At 44.6% G+C, this 20432-nt stretch overlaps 1 protein-coding gene across 6 annotated transcripts in view; it reads right to left on the bottom strand.

Moving 5' to 3' along the window:
* The window catches only part of PGAP1 (post-GPI attachment to proteins inositol deacylase 1), a 1652111-nt gene that overhangs the window by 1086745 nt on the left and 544934 nt on the right, over positions 1–20432 (bottom strand). The gene's annotated exons all lie outside the window — the stretch shown is intronic.

Here is a 20432-nt window from a genome sequence, read left to right as displayed (position 1 = left end):
TGTGTGTAGGGGTGATGGGGGTGCATTGTAGTGTGTGTGTGTGTATAGGGGGTGATGGGGGGTGCAGTGTGTGTGTGTAGGGAGTAATGGGGGGTGCATTGTATTTGTGTGGGTTTGTAGGGGGGTGATGGGGGGTGCATTGTGTGTGTGTAGGGAGTAATGGGGGGTGCATTGTATGTGTGTGTAGGGGGTAATGGGGGGTGCATTGTTTGTGTGTAGGAGGTGATGGGGGGTGCATTGTATGTGTGTGTGTGGGGGGGGGGGGGGGGTGATGGGGGTGCATTGTATTTTTGTGTGTAGGGGGTGATGGGGGGTGCATTGTGTGTGTGTGTGTGTAGGGGGTGCATTGTGTGTGTGTGTAGGGGGTGATGGGGGGTGCAGTGTGTATATGGAGTAATGGGGGGTGCATTGTATCTGTGTGTCAGAGCTGTGTGTGTGTAAGAAGCAGTACTGTGTGTGTATATGAATTAGAGCAGTCTGTGTGGGGCCCCCCCCAGAACTATATGGGTCCCCCCGAGCGCTATGTCACCCATCCCAGTAATGAGAACACCACCAGAGCTGTTTGCCACTCCAGTAACGTCTATGCCCCCTGCCCCTCCTGTAATGTATATATTGTAGCCCCCAGCCCCTCCTGTGATGTATATACAGCAATACTGTCAGTGTGCAGTCATGTCTGTTAGTAACAGCCATCGTGAAACACAGCCACATGTCCTGAAGGAGCTGGACGGAAACAAGCGGGAGAGGTGAGTGAGGCTGCTGGCGACTTCCCCATATTAATACCTGTAATGGCTCATGCGCACGTAACTGCTGTATATATGCAGCGATTTGACAGCACATGTGCGCGTCAAATCACTGCAGAAACGCTGCATAATGGATGCAATTTTTCTGTACAAATAAAACTGTTTTCATGCGCTATGGCTGCTGCCCCCACCATAGACAGAGTGGGAGCTGCATCCATAGCGAACGGAATAATTGACATGCTCATTTTATGAACGCACAGATTTGAGTCAACATTTTAGCATCCAAATCGCTGCGCTCATAAAAGCAACGTGCGCACGTGTCATGCACAATCTTCATAGATTGTGCAGGGGATGCAGGATGCATTCATTTACACTGCAGTGCTATACGCAACGTAAATGCATGGAATTACGCAACGTGCACACGAGCCCTAATGCGTCTGTGTCTGCATGAATGTCAGTGTACAGTCAGGGCCAGAAATATTTGGACAGTGACACAAGTTTTGTTATTTTAGCTGTTTACAAAAACATGTTCAGAAATACAATTATATATATAATATGGGCTGAAAGTGCACACTTCCAGCTGCAATATGAGAGTTTTCACATCCAAATTGGAGAAAGGGTTTAGGAATCATAGCTCTGTAATGCATAGCCTCCTCTTTTTCAAGGGACCAAAAGTAATTGGACAAGGGACTCTAAGGGCTGCAATTAACTCTGAAGGCGTCTCCCTCGTTAACCTGTAATCAATGAAGTAGTTAGAAGGTCTGGGGTTGATTACAGGTGCGTGGTTTTGCATTTGGAAGCTGTTGCTGTGACCAGACAACATGCGGTCTAAGGAACTCTCAATTGAGGTGAAGCAGAACATCCTGAGGCTGAAAAAAAAAGAAAAAATCCATCAGAGAGATAGCAGACATGCTTGGAGTAGCAAAATCAACAGTCGGGTACATTCTGAGAAAAAAGGAATTGACTGGTGAGCTTGGGAACTCAAAAAGGCCTGGGCGTCCACGGATGACAACAGTGGTGGATGATCGCCGCATACTTTCTTTGGTGAAGAAGAACCCGTTCACAACATCAACTGAAGTCCAGAACACTGTCAGTGAAGTAGGTGTATCTGTCTCTAAGTCAACAGTAAAGAGAAGACTCCATGAAAGTAAATACAAAGGGTTCACATCTAGATGCAAACCATTCATCAATTCCAAAAAAAGACAGGCCAGAGTTAAATTTGCTGAAAAACACCTCATGAAGCCAGCTCAGTTTTGGAAAAATATTCTATGGACAGATGAGACAAAGATCAACCTGTACCAGAATGATGGGAAGAAAAAAGTTTGGAGAAGAAAGGGAACGGCACATGATCCAAGGCACACCACATCCTCTGTAAAACATGGTGGAGGCAACGTGATGGCATGGGCATGCATGGCTTTCAATGGCACTGGGTCACTTGTGTTTATTGATGACATAACAGCAGACAAGAGTAGCCGGATGAATTCTGAAGTGTACCGGGATATACTTTCAGCCCAGATTCAGCCAAATGCTGCAAAGTTGATCGGACGGCGCTTCATAGTACAGATGGACAATGACCCCAAGCATACAGCCAAAGCTACCCAGGAGTTCATGAGTGCAAAAAAGTGGAACATTCTGCAATGGCCAAGTCAATCACCAGATCTTAACCCAATTGAGCATGCATTTCACTTGCAAAAAATCCAGACTTAAGACGGAAAGACCCACAAACAAGCAAGACCTGAAGGCTGCGGCTGTAAAGGCCTGGCAAAGCATTAAGAAGGAGGAAACCCAGCGTTTGGTGATGTCCATGGGTTCCAGACTTAAGGCAGTGATTGCCTCCAAAGGATTCACAACAAAATATTGAAAATAAAAATATTTTGTTTGGGTTTGGTTAATTTGTCCAATTACTTTTGACCTCCTAAAATGTGGAGTGTTTGTAAAGAAATGTGTACAATTCCTACAATTTCTATCAGATATTTTTGTTCAATCCTTCAAATTAAACGTTACAATCTGCACTTGAATTCTGTTGTAGAGGTTTCATTTCAAATCCAATGTGGTGGCATGCAGAGCCCAACTCACAAAACTTTTGTCACCGTCCAAATATTTCTGGACCTAACTGTATATGACTATGCATATATTTGTCTTTTTATATATGTATTTTTCTGAATTTGTCTTCAAATATGTATATGTATGTATGCCTGTATGTGTATGTGCGTGTCTGTGTGTGGATGGGGTCCACTGAGACTCTTTCACCTGGAGGCCACAAAAACCTGGAGCCGGCCCTGGCTGCCTCAACATTGGGATCAATAAAAAAAAAAAAAGTGGGTAACTACTTTCTGTGTATAAATGACTGCTGTGAGTTATCCTGGACTGTATCTGTATTGTAGTACTGTAAATCTGAATGTGGCATAACAGGATAAGATAAATGTTCATTGGATTTATATCTAAATGCTACAGTTTGCGCTCTACTGTTATGGCTAAAAATGTTAATGTTATGGGGCCCCCACCAGATTTTCTGCCCAGGGGCCCCCACCAACCTTAATCTGGCCCTGGGCCCAGTGTGTCAGCATATGCCAGCACTCTTTATATGCCTTTCATGTGCCACTAAAGGGTGCTTAGGATTGTATTTAGCCAAAAAAATAAATAAATAAAAAAAAACCGATGTGGGGTCACCTTATTTTTTGTAGCCAGCTCGGGTACTGCAGACGGCTGCAGCCTGCAGACCACAGCTGGCAGCTTCACCTTGGCTGGTAATCCATAACAGAGGGCACCCCACGCTGTTATTTTAAATTAAATAAATAATTTAAAACAAAAAAACGTGGGGTCCCTCCAAATTGGATCAACAACCAAGGTAAAGCAGACAGCTGTGGTCTGGTATTCTCAGACTAGGGAGGTCCGCGGTTTTTGGACCCTCCCCAGCCTAAGAATAGCAGGCCGCAGCCGCCCCAGAAGTGGCGCATCCATTAGATGTGCCAATCCTGGTGATTTTTCCCAGCTCACCCAATGCCCTGGTGCAGTGGCAAACGGGGTAATATATGGGGTTGATACCAGATGTGTAATGTCACCTGGCATGAAGCCCTGGGGTTACTGATGTCACGGCGTCTATCAGATACCCGACATCAGTCAGCCAGTCAGTATCATAGTATCATAGTATCATAGTTTTTAAGGTTGAAGGGAGACTCTAAGTCCATCTAGTTCAACCCGTAGCCTAACATGTTGATCCAGAGGAAGGCAAAAAACCCCAATGTGGCAAACAAGTTCCAATGGGGAAAAAATTTCCTTCCTGACTCCACATACGGCAATCAGACTAGTTCCCTGGATCAATACCCTGTCATAAAATCTAATATACATAACTGGTTATATTAAATTTTTCAAGAAAGGCATCCAGGCTCTGCTTAAATGTTAGTAGTGAATCACTCATTACAACATCATGCGGCAGAGAGTTCCATAGTCTCACTGCTCGTACAGTAAAGAATCCTCGTCTGTGATTATGATTAAACCTTCTTTCCTCAAGACGTAGCGGATGCCCCCGTGTTCCAGTCGCAGGCCTAGGTGTAAAAAGATCTTTGGAAAGGTCTCTGTACTGTCCCCTCATATATTTATACATTGTGATTAGATCTCCCCTAAGCCTTCGTTTTTCCAGACTAAATAACCCCAAGTTTAATAACCTGTCTTCGTATTGCAGCCCCCCCATTCCTCTAATAATCTTGGTCGCTCTTCTTTGCACCCTCTCCAGTTCAGCTATGTCCTTCTTATATATCGGTGACCAGAATTGTACACAGTATTCTAAGTGCGGTCGCACTAGTGACTTGTACAGAGGTAGAACTATATTTTTTTCATGAACACTTATACCTCTTTTAATACATCCCATTATTTTATTAGCCCTGGCAGCAGCTGCCTGACACTGTCCACTAAAGTGAAGTTTACCATCCACCCATACACCCAAGTCTTTTTCTGTGTCTGTTTTACCCAGTGTTCTACAATTAAGTACATAATCATAAATGTTATTTCCTCTACCCAAGTGCATGACCTTACATTTATCTACATTAAACTTCAATTGCCACTTCTCAGCCCAATCCTCCAATTTACATAAATCTCCCTGTAATATAAAATTATCCTCCTCTGTATTGATTACCCTGCAGAGTTTAGTATCATCTGCAAATATTGAAATTCTACTCCGCATGCCCCCAACAAGGTCATTTATAAATATGTTGAAAAGAAGCGGGCCCAATACTGACCCCTGTGGTACCCCACTATGAACTGAGACCCAGTCCGAGTACGTACCATTAATAACCACCCTTTGTTTCCTATCACTGAGCCAGTTTTTAACCCAGTTACACATATTTTCCCCTATCCCCATTATTCTCATTTTATGTACCAACCTTTTGTGTGGCACCGTATCAAAAGCTTTTGAAAAGTCCATATACACAACATCCACTGCATTTCCCTGGTCCAGGCTTGAACTTACCTCTTCATAGAAGCTGATCAAATTAGTTTGACAGGATCGATCCCTCATAAACCCATGTTGATACTCTGTCATAAGGTTATTTTTCTTGAGATACTCCAGTATAGCATCTCTCAAGAAACCCTCAAGGATTTTACCAACCGTAGAGGTTAAACTTACCGGCCTATAATTTCCCGGCTCAGTTTTTGTCCCTTTTTTGAATATTGGTACCACATTTGCTATGCGCCAGTCCTGCGGTACCGACCCTGTTATTAAGGAATCTGAGAAGATTAAAAATAATGGTCTATCTATCACAGAACTCAATTCCTGTAGTACTCTGGGGTGTATGCCATCCGGGCCCGGAGATTTGTCAACCTTAGTGATTTCGAGGCGTCGGCGTACTTCCTGCTGGGTTAAGCAGGTAATATTCAAGGGTGAATTTATGGCATCACTGGTCATGTCATCTGCCATGGCATTTTCTTGTATAAAAACCGTAGAAAAAAAGTCATTCAGCAGGTTGGCTTTACCCTCATCCCCTTCCACCATTTCACCAAGACTATTTTTAAGGGGGCCAACACTATCGCTTTTCAGTTTTTTACTGTTTATGTAGTTAAAGAATATTTTAGGATTATTTTTACTTTCTCTCGCAATGAGTCTCTCTGTCTCAAACTTAGCTAACGTAATTTGCTTTTTACATATTTTATTTAATTTTCTATAATTATATAATGCCTCATCACTACCTACCCTCTTTAATTCTTTTAAGGCTTTCTGTTTTTCTTTTATTGCTTCCCTTACAGCTCTATTTAGCCATAGGGGTTTCCTCCTATTTCTAGCATGTTTGTTCCCATAGGGTATATTTTCTGCACAAGCCCTATTCAGGATGCTCATAAAAGTCTCCCATTTGCTTTGTGTACTTTTATTACTTAGTACATCATCCCAGTTTATTGCACTAAGATCATCTCTCAACCGTTTAAAATTTGCTTTCCTGAAGTTTAGTGTCCTTGTAGCCCCTCTACTATACATCTTACTAAAGAATACATGAAAACTTATTATTTTGTGATCACTATTCCCCAAGTAACCCCCAACTTGTATATTTGATATGCGGTCTGGCCTATTGGTTAGTACAAGGTCTAGTAGTGCTCCCCCTCTTGTGGGGTCCTGTACCATTTGTGAAAGGTAATTATCTTTCATTGTTATCAAAAATCTATTTCCTTTGCTGGAACTGCAAGTTTCTGTTCCCCAATTTATATCAGGATAGTTAAAGTCCCCCATAGTAATTAAAAAAAAAAAATAGACAACAAACACATTTTTTTTAAAAAAACTCCTTAACACATTCACACTTTCAACAATTTATTGAAAAGAAAAAACAAATTCGGGTCTGGCGTAATCCAATAAGGGGGTCCCATGACGATCCATACTCACTGTCCCAGTCAATGAAGAACAGAATCTTCCCCATTGACTGGGAGAGCAGTGCACTGACCTGAGCTAACATCATGAGGTCAGCGCAGGTCACTGCAGGGCATGACCAGCGCTGACTTCAGGAGGTTAGCGAGGTTACATTACCTGCTGTGATGGAAACCTCTGCACTCCTGACATCAGCGCTGGTCACTGAGTGCTATGCCCGCTGCGTTCTCAGATCACCTCTCGCTAGTCACAGTCTCGGGCTGGCCGCAAGAGGTGATGTGAGAATGTGGCTGTCAGTGACGAGCACTGACGTCAGGAGTGCAGGACTTCATCACCGCAGGTAATGAACTTTACTAACCTCCTGACGGTAACGCTCATCATCCCCGCAGCTGCTTGCACTGCAGTGTCGGCATATGCTGATACACTGCAGTGCCGGCACATGCTGACACACTGCAGTGCCGGCACATGCTGACACACTGCAGTGCCGGCACATGCTGACACACTGCAGTGCCGGCACATGCTGACACACTGCAGTGCCGGCACATGCTGACACACTGCAGTGCCGGCAAATGCTGACACACTGCAGTGCGAGCAGCCGCGGGGCTGGCACGGAAATAGGACACAGACTGCAGAGGCACCCGACGGAGGTCACACGGAAATGCTTCCGTGCGGCTTCCAGGGATTTTGCAGGCCCATTGACATGTATTGAGTCACGGTCCGTTATTACGGAACAGAATAGGACATGTTCCATAATAATAAAATGGACATACAGCATCTGATGTGTTTTTTTGTAGGATCGGATGCACACGGAAGTGCTTCCGTGTGCCATCCGATCCTACACAAAAGACATTGAAAAGATGGTCATGTCAGTGGGTCCGCAAAAAAACAGGAACTGACAAGGACAGACGGAACGGTCATGTGAATGAGCCCTAACGGTCATGACCATGTTCTGCTGGCCCGCCATCCTGCAGAGCCAGTTTCTAGCATTTGCTCTGCGGGACGGTCTCCTGCAGAGCTGGCTTACCCTTTCTGTCCCCTCCGGCTTTTCGGCCTCTCCATGACCCTGGAGGAGGAGTCCTCCGGACCTAAATTTGGACCCCCCTCCGCATTATTACGGAGCTGACCCTGCTGTAGCACTGCCAGTAATACTTCTGATTTTGTGGATGCCTGTGTGACGTGTGCTCGCTCTGAAGTCAGTCAAAACCGGCCGGCTAGGGAGTTGGTTCCTTTGCCAATTCCTAAAAGGCCATGGACCCACTTGTCCATGGACTTCATTACGGACTTGTCTGTTTCAGATGGGATGACTGTGATTTGGGTGATTATTGACCATTTCATTAAATAGGCGCACTTTGTTCCTCTACCTAGGTTGCTCAATGCTGAGACGCTTGCTAAGTTGTTCATTACTCATGTGCTCAGTTTGCACAGTGTTCTTCGGAATATTGTATCTGACAGGGGGCGCAATTTGTCTCTAGATTTTGGAGGGCCTTCTGCGTGATATTGGGGATTTTCTAGTCTTTTTCTTCTGCATATCATCCTGAGACTAATGGCCAGATAGAGAGGACAAACCAATCGCTTGAGCAGATACTACGGTGCTTTGGTATGACACAACAGAGGGAGTGGTTTTCGTTCCGGTTTCTCGCAGAATTTGCTTTCAATAGTCGGGTTAGTCAGTCCCCATTTTTCTGTAATTATGGCTTTCAGACCCATTTTGGGGAGTTTTCTAGGATTGACTCGGGGTGTCCTGGAGCTGACTCTGCCATGCAGCTTCTGGGGGAGGTTTGGAGGGAGGTCCAACGTAATATCGGAGTTGCCCAGTCCCGTTATAAGCTTAACGCTGATAGGAGACGGTCTTCCAGCCCGGTCTGTCAGGTTGGCAACAAGGTATGGTTGTCTACTAGGAATATCAAGCTTCGGGTCCCCTCCACCAAATTGGACACTAAATTCATTGGTCCCTATGACATTTTGGAAGTGGTTAAAAGGGCGCGGGCCTGAGCAGAAACTATCCCTCGCACGCGCCGGTGATGTATTTGCACAGGCTCGAGATTAGACCCGCGATAGTGGCCTCTGCTAACTGTGCCTGCGCGAGACTTCGGCATCAGCGTGGAGGATGACGGGGCCGTCGTCATCCATGCAAATCAAGATTGGGGGACGGCGAACAGTGGCAGGAGGGGGGACAGGAGGAGAAATAGAGCCCGCCCATCTGGCCAACCAAACTAACTTGCATACGAAAAGGTAATATTTTATAAAGTTGTTTTGGAGGTCTGAAAAGGGGGCCAGCAACAAGGTGCACCTTAATAGAATGCAGCCCAGGAGCTGCAGAAGTTGATATTGTTGGTTTAATAGGGAAAAATCTGGTGACAGGTTCCCTTTAAACCAGTGGCCATTTTGACTGAGTCTCCCTCAGTCCTTACACCTTCCTAATGTCTTTCATGTGTCTCTGTTGAAATCCTTTTGTCCCCTCTGTCTTGGTCTCCCCATCTGCTCCGCCACCCATTTTGGTTGATGGGGGATTCTAATTTTAAGTTGAACGGATTCTTGATTCCCGGAAGGTTCAGAATTCTCTCCAATATTTGATCCATTGGAGGGTTTACGGACCTGAGGACAGGTCGTGGGTTCCGGCGCACTCCGTGAGCGCCAACCGATTGGTTAGGGCTTTCCATAGGCGGTTTCCGGAGAAGCTGAGGGGTCCGGTGACCTACCATTGAAGACATGGTACCGTCATTACCTTGCTCTGCTGGCCCGCTATCCTGCAGAGCCAGTTTCTAGCATTTGCTCCGCTGGATGGTTGCCTGCAGAGCGGGCTTACCCTTTTTGTTCCCTCCGGGTTTTCATTCTCTCCTAGGGGAAGGGTCCTCCGGACCTCAATTTAGACCCCCTCCGCTTTATTACGGAGCCGACCCTACTGGCAGCCAGTGATCTTTCCGGTTTTGGCAAGTTCTCAGCTCTAATCTGCTCATGTCTTCCCTGATCCTGTCCCGCTGCCGCTCCCCTCCTCCAGCTCTCCTGACTTCCTCCCTCTGTCCGTGTCTGCATTCCCTGACCTCCCGATGACCCCTACATCTCTTCCGCTTATTCTGTGCTGCTCCTCCGGGTGTTCCGTCCTTCTACTTCTGTTTACCTCCCCATGTGTTACCCACCTTCTCCTCTCATTCCCATCATGGTTATTTAGTTCATTCCTTCCTACTGACTGACTCTCTTTGTTTACCGACTTCGGCTTCTGCTTTGTTTCTGTCTCGGTTTTCCCTTTTGTCCTGACGTTACCTTTCACTGCATCGACCTTGGCCTGTTTGATTACTCTCCCCTAGGTTCTGTGCCACCTAGAGTTTTCTTAGGGCATGTGTGCACATTTCATTCTGCCGTGAGAAATATTCTGCAGCGTTTTGTCACTGCATGTGCGTTTGAAAACGCATCCAAAATGCTGCGTTTTGGATGCATTTTGAATGCAAAATGGATGCATTTTTGACAGTGCGTTCCCACTCAACTCTGCTACATCCCATAGAGCATGGCTGGCTGCGAGACAGAACCACGCAATCAGACCGAACTCGGATGAACTTCACCCGCCTTCATTGTCATCACACGGCTCTGTCTGTGTGCAGCGGCCTGATTTGCAGTTACTGGTGAAGGACTCACAGGTGACCGCAAATCCCCAGAGTGACTGACGTGAGCAGCGTGATCAGCGGTGCCGTAACTCAGGTCACCTGTGGCCAGCTGGAGTCCTCCACCCAAGACCGCAAATCACTTGAGTGACAGCACTGCTGATCACTTCAGTCACTCGGGCAACTTGCTGTCACAGTTGGAGGACTCCAGCTATGGCCGTCCACGGGTCACCTGAGTAATTGAAGTGATCCACGTGATCAGCGGTACCGTCACTCAGGTTACCCACGGCCACAGCTGTAGTCCTCCACCTGAAACAGTTGAGGATCCAGCGGTGGCCACGGGTAACCTGAGTGACATCATCGCTGACAGCAACTCAGTTCAGTTGCTCTGTGGAGCTGACAGAGAGCGGTCGTGCTCTACGGCTGCTCCTGTCAGCTTCCGATGTAGCAGAGCTCGATGCGTCATGGGACCTTGTGTGGATTACATCGGACCTGAAGGGGTGTTTGTGGATTTTAATAAAGTAGTGAAAGAGAGTGATTTTTTTTGTCTTTTATTCCAAATAAAGGATTTTTTGGGTGTATGTGTTTATTTTCTTTAACTTACATATTAATCATGGGGGGTGTCTCATAGAAGCCTGCCATGATTAACCTAGGACTTAGTGGCAGCTATGGGCTGCTAATAACTCCTTATTACCCTGATTGGCACCGCACAAGGGCAATTCTTGATGAGCCGGGTAGGAGTCCCGGGACTGTCGCATCTAATAAATGCGGCAATTCCGGGCGGTTGCTGGCTGATATTTTTAGGCTGGGGAGCTCCCCATAACGTGGGGCTCCCCATCCTGAGAATACCAGCCTTGAGCCATGTGGCTTTACCTTGCCAGGTGTAAAAATTGGGGGGACCGCACGCAGTTTTCTTTTTAAATTATTTATTTTACTGCACGATATAGACCCGCCCACTGGCAGCTGTGATTGGTAGCAGTGAGAAAACTGTCACTCAGCGTGAGGCTCGTCTAAATCGAACCAATCATAGGTGCCGGTGGGTGGGGGAAGCAGTGAATACAAGATGGAATAATGACCGGCCGGCATTTTCAAAAGCAGGAGAAGCCGCCAGAGAAGTGTGACAGCTATGTAGCGCTGCGTCGGTGATCGGTGAGTATGTAAGAGAGAGGGCGAGACCGACTGACTGACAGAGAGATAGACCGACCGACCAACCAACTGACAGAGAGAAAGACACCGACATCAACAGAGAGAGAGAGACCGACTGACAGACAGAGACAGAGATAGACATAGATTTCAATGGGTGGAAAATGCATCCAAAACGCACAAAATAAGTGACATGTTGCTTTTTAGAACGCATCAAATTTGTCAAAACGCTGCATTTTAAAACGCAACGTGCGCACGGAATTTGCTTAATTGTCATAGGCTTTGCTGAGAGCACATGCGTTTACGCTGCAGTTTAAAATGCTGCGTAAACACATGAAAAAAACGCAACGAGCGCACAGACCCTTATATTAGTTCCTATCTGGTTGTCCTTAGGCGACACCTGGTGGTTCAGCCCTGAACTGCATCAGGTTAGCATCACAGTACACCCTGGTTTTCCAACGGCCACCGCAACTAAAGCAATCGGTGATCGGATGAAGTTGCGTGCCTGTTGAGTCTGTCAAAAGGGTACCTGTCCTCTTCACAACAGGGGTTTTGACGGCCCCCCACAATGACAATCGCTGTGACTCGTTTAACTTTAAACAGCCAATCACAGCAATTTCAATGAAATAGCCTGAAACATTGAAGTCCGGCTATGAACGGTGCTATAACAGCACCGATCATAGCCTAGAGCATGGTAATGGCAGCGTCACCAGCTCCAGCACTGATTGGAGCGATCATATGATTATATGCTACTGCTCCAATCAGAGATGCGGTCTGACTTCACAGTGACCACTGTGCTTGGAGATGTGAGTAGAGCAGTCGCTATGCTGTTCTACTGTATGTCTGCTCTGAATTGTGGTGCCACAAGCTATTTTTGGTTGTGTGCGGACAGTGCGTTTTTCGCGGCGTTTTTGCTCGTTTTTTGGGTGCGTTTTTGTGCGTTTTTTGGCTCAAAACTGCATGACTTTGCTTCCCAAGCAAAGTCTAAGTTTTCATTTTTGCTGTCCGCACACAACTTTTGTTTTTAAACTGCGTTTTTGAGCTTAAAAAAAAATGAACATGTCAATTCTTTTATGCGTTTTTCTGCATTTTCCCCCATGCAATGCATTGGAAAAACACAGAAAACCGCAAAGATCAAAAACACAGGAAAACGCAGCCAAAAATGCACCAAAACGCAGTAAAAAGGCATGCGTATTTACCAGTGCATTTTTTTGCGCGTTTTTGTACATTTTTAGCATCCCAAATCGCACAAAAACGCAGTAAAAAAAACGCTGTGTGTGCACATAACCTTAGCCTGTGCTACCACTGCCTGTGCTACTGCTGATTGAAGCCTTAAAGAAAAGATATTTTCTGAACTGTTCCTCTCCCCCTCCTTTTTCTTAGCTATGATGTCTCTCACTCCCACCCCCTCTCTAAGACCCTCACCTCTCCTCTACTGCTGCTGCCGCTATGAGCCGATCAGTACTTAATCACTCATTCTTTGGCTCTCTTTTTTTTTTGTAGCACCACCCCTCCATGCATGGTTTCTGCAGTCGCCGAGCGCTGATCAGTGACGGACATTGCTGATTGGTGTACGTGTTCGCTATTGACCAGGACTTTTTTTTTCTTCTTTTCTCCTGTTCATTTTTTCCACCCATTTTGCATCACACAATGCATGCATTATGCAGCCGTTGAGCACTCATCAGTGACACACATCACTGAATGGCATCTGGTTGTTGTTTTTTTTATCAAGTTTAAAAAAAAAAAAAAGGGAAAAAAAGTCTAGTAAAAATAATTTAGATAAGTTGATGGGGCTAGATTAGTGACAGTGAAAATATATACTACTAAAATATATACTACTAAAATATACTAATCGGCATCTACTAAAGTATTTTTTGCTGAATATAGGTCAGGATTAGCGTCAGTTAGTAATTTTTTTTATTGACTTTCCATTTAGTATCTGTAGTTTCAGATTTGTAATGAAAAACTCTTGTAGCACTTATACTACAGATTTTGCTACTAAAAAGAATTAAGGTTAGTGTAGTTTAGTTGTGGTCACTCAGTAGTTGTTTTTACTGTCATCTGTTTATTTTTATTTTAACAGTTTTTTATATTCACCTTTTCATTTTATTTTTAGCTTTTTTCTTTCTAGACCTTCTTATATTCTATTATTTTCTCTCTTCTATGCTAATAAATAGAAGTTTACACCAAACAAACACACAAACCTGAATAAAATTATTTTATTCGCTGTCCCAAAGACTGTAGTTAGCCAAGGAAGCATACGCCTTCCTTGGTTCTGACACAGATAGTAAGGGAAAGGATCCCACTGAACCCAGTGATACTGAACCCCCAAGCAGATGCCCCATGACAGCAAATGAGCCAGAGCCTCTGCTAGTGACCCCCCCACCTACCATTAATGACCTCCTATGAACCTCACCCCCCAAAGATTGGACCACAAAATCAGGAATATGTGGCTCATAATCAGGACTCTAATTTGACACTGCCAGAATCACAGAAAATGAATTTTTCAAAGTCTTTTTCTCTGAGAATTTTGTAAATTTTATGGTGGTACAGGCAAATTTGTACATTAAACAATTTCTTGCCCAAAACCGCACTTCATCATTTGCTAGTCAAGAAACCAGAACTTTGCCAATATTGGAGTGTTGATATTTTATATAACACTCCAGTATTTCACATGGCTATGCCCGAACACATATCCGACGAATAGGTCGCCACCATTCGATTATTCACGAATATTCGATGCGCAATGTAAGTCTATGGAAAACCTGACAAATTTCATGTTGGACCTAACGGCGAGCTGTGGGGACTGAGTAAAAGTCTGAAATAGATGGGAAAAGGCAGAAACAGAGAAACAGTATGAGCACAGCCTGTAGAAGGTTGGAAATTGTGTGAAATCATGCCTACTTTCACTCTCACTCACTCTCCCCTGCAGCTCTGCTTATTCACATTCCCTTCCTCATACTTTACACTGCAGCTCTACTCATTCACATTCCCTTCCTCATACCTTACACTGCAGTTCTGCTCATTCCGTTCGAAGCAAATTTCTCACTTTTTCAAGAGGCAGCAACAAAACGTGGACATCACAGGTTGTTATCCAATTTCTTATGAGCACAGGGATACCACACATGTGGCCAAAAACCTCTGTTTGGATAAATGGGAGGGCTTGGAATTGAAGGAGCACCATTTGAATTTTGGAAAAGTTGAAATAAATTGCAGGCACCATGTCACATTTGCAGGGCCCCTTGGGTACATATACAGCAGAAACCCCCCCACAAGTGACCCCATTTTGGAAACTGGTCCCCTCAAGAATTTTATTCAGATGTACAGTGAGCATTTTGAATCCACAGGTACTTCACAAAAATGTTGCTGTAGCAATACATTTCTCACTTTTAGGCTATGTGGCCATGATCCAGCGACACGGCGTCTAGTACACAGTATAAGCCTTCCTGCAGAGATGTGAGTGTTGTCCACGGGAGAACGCAGCTGCCCATGTCCACGATTTGGGTTCAGGCTGCTGTGGACTTTAGTTCTATTCTACCTGCACTCTCGAGAGCACTCTCGCCTCCGCAGCATAAATTGACATGCTGAGGCTCGGGAAGCTGCACCACAGGTCAGTTTATGCTGCGGAAAAAATAAGCACAGTGGGCATGGAATGTCTAAAAATCCTTCCACTGTGCTTTACTGCACAACGCAGCGTAATGGATGCAGGGAAAACAGTCTGCGCCCAAAACGCTGCAAACCCTGATTGTGGGCACACAGGCTAAAATGCTACAATGGATGAATGGATACCGTATTATATCTATGAGATACGCCAATCCTGGCGTTTCGCCCCAACTCATCCCATTGGAATGGTGCGGAAGCAAACGGCATCAAGCCCAGCAGTTAGTGATGTCACGGCGTCTATGAGATACCCGACATAACTAATTGACAGTAATAAAAAAAAAAATTTAAAAAACACTCCCCAAAATATTTCCTTTTTCACAAATTTATTGAAGAAAAAAAAAAAAAAAGAAAAAAAAAAATCGGGTCCGCTGTAATCCATTTTGGAGGTCCCTCGACGATTCTGGACCTTCTAGAATATGGGGGGCACGCTTAAAGAACGTATCCCCCATTATCTAGGAGTGCAGACCCTCCATTTGAGGAGAGTGGGTGCAGTATCATTGCACTCACTCTCCCCGGGTGCACAGCAGCAAAGTGCGAGCAGGCAGCCAGCATTTCTGAAAGAAGGAAACTGGCTGACAGCCGCTATCTGCGCATGCGAACAGTGTGCATTGTGCAAGAGGAGGGGGCCACAGGGGATCAGCGCTGCACAAGGTACGGGAGTCACCGGGGGACAGCGGGGGGTATAGGGGGTGACCTGGCAGGACCTGGGGAGGAGTTTTCTGTCGCATGTGTCATGGCACATGCGCCAGAAATCAGAGGAAGAGGGTAAATGCAGCCGGCGCGGGAGGGGTTAGGGGGTCGGGGTGGCACTTTGGCGACACCGGGGGACCGGAGGGGACCGGGTAGGAGATTTATCTCCCATCTAACATGTCTGATCATGCCAGGTGGGAGTTAAATCATTTTTTACCGGCGCTGTCATTTACTATAACGGGATCATTGGTATGCGGTTTATACTGGTGATCACGTGACTGGGGACCAGAAAAAAAGGCCCAAATCTTGTCTCCAGGGTGTCAGCTACCCCCAGTAGCTGAAGCCCCAGAGATTTTGCAACGCTGGGGGGCGCTATTTACCTTTTTCTGACCGCTGTTTTAAAACAGCAGATCAGAATAAGTACCCTTTTTTGCTGCCGTTTTAATACGTAAGGCGGTTGGAAAGGGGTTAAAGGGGTTTTGCCACTAACAAAGTACATTTTAATCAATAGATTTTGGAATAGTAATAATTTCCACAATTAGACGCGTACAAAAAAAAAATGTTCCTGTGCGGAGATAATCTTATACAGTTGTGCTCAAAAGTTTACCTACCCCGGTAGATTTTTTGCTTTCTTGATTTGATGAAGCAATTGATTTGTCAAACTACTGTGTTTTCTCTTTGTAAATCATAATGACAACCAAAAACATCCAAATGACCCTGATCTAAAGTTCACATACCCTGGTGATTTTGGCCTGATAAATTGCACGAATGGGTTTGAATGGCTAATAAAGGTAACATCCTCACCTGTGATCTGTTTTTTTTGTAATCAGTGTGTGTGCATAAAAGCTGAGTGAGTTTCTAGGATCCAGACAGACTCTTGCATCTTTTATTCAGCCACTGATGTTTCTGGATTGTCAGTCATCAGGAAAGCAAAAAGAATTGTCAATCATAATTCTACATTGCACACTTTGGTCATATCTGAGTCCTCTAGAAGTCTTATATCAGAACTATATGACTGCATAGTTGAGTCACCAGAAGAAAACCATTACTGCTCAAATGCAACAAAGTATCTCGCTTATAATACGCCAAGCAGCACAGGGACAAGCCTCCAAACTTCTGGAACAAGGTAATTTGGAGTGATTCAACCATAAACATTACATTTGGAGAGGTGTAAACAAGACCTATGATGAAAGGAACACTATTCCTACTGTTTCTGCGCCAGCAGTAACTTTTCCTACCTCTGTCTGTCATCATTTATGCTGCTATGGACAAAGAGTTTTTTTTAATATGATTGAAATAAAGACTTAAGAAACTTTTTATCTACTACAACTTTGGCTCGCTGGATTCATCTCTTCTATTTGTGCTGATAAGAGCTTCTACCATATACCCGTGCTAAGAGCCTCTATAGCAGCTTGATCCTACAATATATTGGGTAAGCTGTACTATTCCTACTGTAAAGCACGAAAGTAGATCGCTGATGATGTGGGACTGTGTGAGCTACAAAGGCACAGGAAACTTGGTCAAAGTTGAAGGAAAGATGAATACAGCACTTTATCAGCAAATACTGGAGGCAAATTCCGGTCAGCTCGGAAGCTGCGAATGGGATGTACTTGGACGTTCCAACGTGACAATGATCTAGAACACAAGGCCAAGTCAACCTGTCATTGGCTACAGCAAAACAAAGTTAAGATTCTGGAGTGGCCATCTCAGTCTCCTGACCACAATATCATTGAGCCACTCTGGGGAGAAATGAGCATGCGAGGGTGTGCAGCAAAGTGCATAGTTTAAGCACAATCTCATAGACACAAGAACATAGTTTGAATTTATCCTTATAAGTTTCCCTTTTCTTTTTCTTTGTTTTTCTACTTTCTGTACTGTTTATCCCCATTTAATAGTGGCTCCATGGACAATGCTACCATGTGTGTATCTTGTCGGATATATGCATGCCATTCGAGGGTGAATATGTCTACACTTGACGCCAGTATGTTGCATATTTGGAAGCCCAGGTAACTAATCTAAATAAGCAGCTTGCAACACTGGAGAGGAGTTTAGAGCTCACTGAGCTTTCTCTGGCTGGGGCCAGTGATATGGAGGAGCGTGGAGATGGGGAAGGTGAGTACCCAGAGGTAGGTAGCTGGGTAACAGTTAGAAGAAGAGGTAGGGGGAAGAGTGTCAGGGAGCCTAGTCCTAATCTGGCACAACCTAGTAAATATGCCTGTTTGGCTATTAGGAATGAAGGTCCAGGACTAGGATCACTACAGCAGGACGTTGCTCCTAGCAACCAGGAAAACGACTGCTGTAGGAAGGAGGGAAATAGGAGTGCAGCAATGCCCAGACAGATGTTGGTGGTAGGGGACACTATAATTAGGCGGACAGACAGGGTCATCTGACGCCGAGACTGTGAATGCCGAACAGTGTGTTGTCTGCCGGGTGCTCGAGTTCGGCATATTGCAGACCGGAGAGACAGATTGCTGGGTGGGGTTGGGGAAAACCCAGCGGTCATGGTGCACATTGGTACTAATGACAAAGTTAGAGGGAGGTGGAATGTCCTTAAAAATGATTACAGGGAACTAAGAGAGAAGCTGAAGTCCAGGACGTCCAAGGTGGTGTTTTTATAAATACTACCGGTGCCACAAGTGTTGCTAGAAAGATAGCGGGAGCTTAGGAAGATAAATACATGGCTTAGAAATTGGAGCAGGAAGGAAGGGTTCAAGCTCATGGAGAACTAAGCCAACTTCTCAGTCGGCTACAGGCTCTAAGGTAGGGACAGGCTCTACGGTAGGGACGGGCTGCACCTCAATGGGGATTGTGCAGCTGTGCTTGGGGGAAAAATGGTCAGACAGATGGAGGAGCTTTTAAACTAGGATTTGGGGGAAGGAAGGGTAGTGGAGCAAATAAGGGGATAGATAGGGCAGATAGAACAGTGAGACGGTAGGGGTCAATGAAGGATTGGGGGGATGGGACATGCAAGGAACGTAGGGAGGCTAGGAGTAATAAATGTGTTGTTATTATTATTAAATGTCTACTGGTAAATGTAAGAAGTCTTGCAAACAAAATGAATGCATTGGAGACTCTTATGTCAACCATGGATTATGATGTGGTGGGCATTATGGAAACCTGGCTGGATGAAAGCCATGACTGGATGACAAACATACAGGGTTAGACTACATTCAGGAAGGACAGAAAAGACAAAAAAGGTGGTGGGGTGTATATTTATCAAATCTAACCTAAAACATGTGTTGAATGATGACATTGGGGGGAACTGCAACAATGTAGAGTCAATATGGGTAAGTGTACATGGGGAGGGGAATAATGGAAAAATACTAATTGGAGTTTGCTATAAGACTCCTAACATACCTGAACAGGTAGAGGGTGAAATGCTGCAACAAATTGAAAAGGCAGCTAATAATAATAATAATAATAATAATCGGGTTCTTATTATGGGGGATTTCAACTATCCAGACGTTCAGTGGGACATAGAATCTTCTGGTTGCGCTAAAAGCTGTAAGTTCTTATCCACAATTCAAGACAATTTCCTCTCTCAGATGGTAGATGAACCCACCAGGGGAGATAATTTGCTAGATCTGGTCCTATCAAATAGACCGGATACAATTTCAGATCTACAGGTCCGGGAGAACTTGGGCTCCAGCGATCATAATATGGTAAGCTTTAAAGTAATATTAAATAGAACATTTCAAAGAGGAAATGCTAAAACCTGGAATTTTAGGAAAGCCGATTTCAACAAATTAAGGGAAGAGCTTAAATGTATAGATTGGGACAAAGTCATGGTAACTGGGGATACCGAACATAAATGGGGTAAGTTTAAGGATATACTACTAGAGTCCTGTAAAAAAAATTATACCCTCTGGTAATAAAATGTACAGGAATAAAAAGAAATCACTATGGATAAATAAGACACTACTAAGTATAATAAAACAAAAACAAAGGTCGGTTAAAATCCTAAAGGCTGAGAATACAGAAATAGTATTTCAGAAGTATAAAGATATCAATAGGAAATGTAAAAAAGAAATCAAACAAGCAAAACTAGCGACTGAAACAAAAATCGCCAAGGACATTAAAATAAATCCCCAAATCTTTTATAAATACATTAATGCCAAAAGGAAAATAAAGGATAGTATCGGCCAATTAAAATATAATAACAAGTTAGTTATAGAGGACAAACAAAAGACTGAGATATTAAATAAGCACTTCTCATCAGTGTTCACTAAGGAACAGACTGTTCCTAGGATCATTCAGAAAGTGACAAATCAAAGTTCAGCACCCGATATAATTAATTTAACACAAGATGAAGTACGCCTGTGTCTGAGTAAATTAAACATTGACAAATCCCCCGGGCCAGATGGCATTCATCCACGAATATTGAGGGAATTGAGCAGACTGCTATATCTCATCTTTTTAGACTCGCTTGTAACAGGGTTGGTGCCTCAGGATTGGAGGATTGCTGATGTTGTACCGATATTTAAGAAAGGTAAGATGGTAGATCCAGGCAACTACCGTCCAGTAAGCCTGACATCAGAAGTATGCAAAGTTTTTGAGGGCATTTTAAGCCCTTCACGACCTTGGACGGAAAGATCCGTCATGGTGCCCTGGTACTTAAAGACCCATGACGGATCTATCCGTCATGGCGAAATCGCGGCACCGGAGCCCAGGTGACTGCGATCGGTTCACAGAAACCACAGATTCAGGAAGGAGGGGACCTGTACCTGACCTCAGGAGGGGTGGTCCCTCCTCCCC

Source organism: Anomaloglossus baeobatrachus, chromosome 7 (genome assembly GCF_048569485.1).
Source record: "Anomaloglossus baeobatrachus isolate aAnoBae1 chromosome 7, aAnoBae1.hap1, whole genome shotgun sequence".
Classification (NCBI taxonomy): domain Eukaryota; kingdom Metazoa; phylum Chordata; class Amphibia; order Anura; family Aromobatidae; genus Anomaloglossus; species Anomaloglossus baeobatrachus.
Note: the sequence above shows the minus strand (reverse complement) of the source record. Positions and strands in the feature narration are given on the sequence as shown.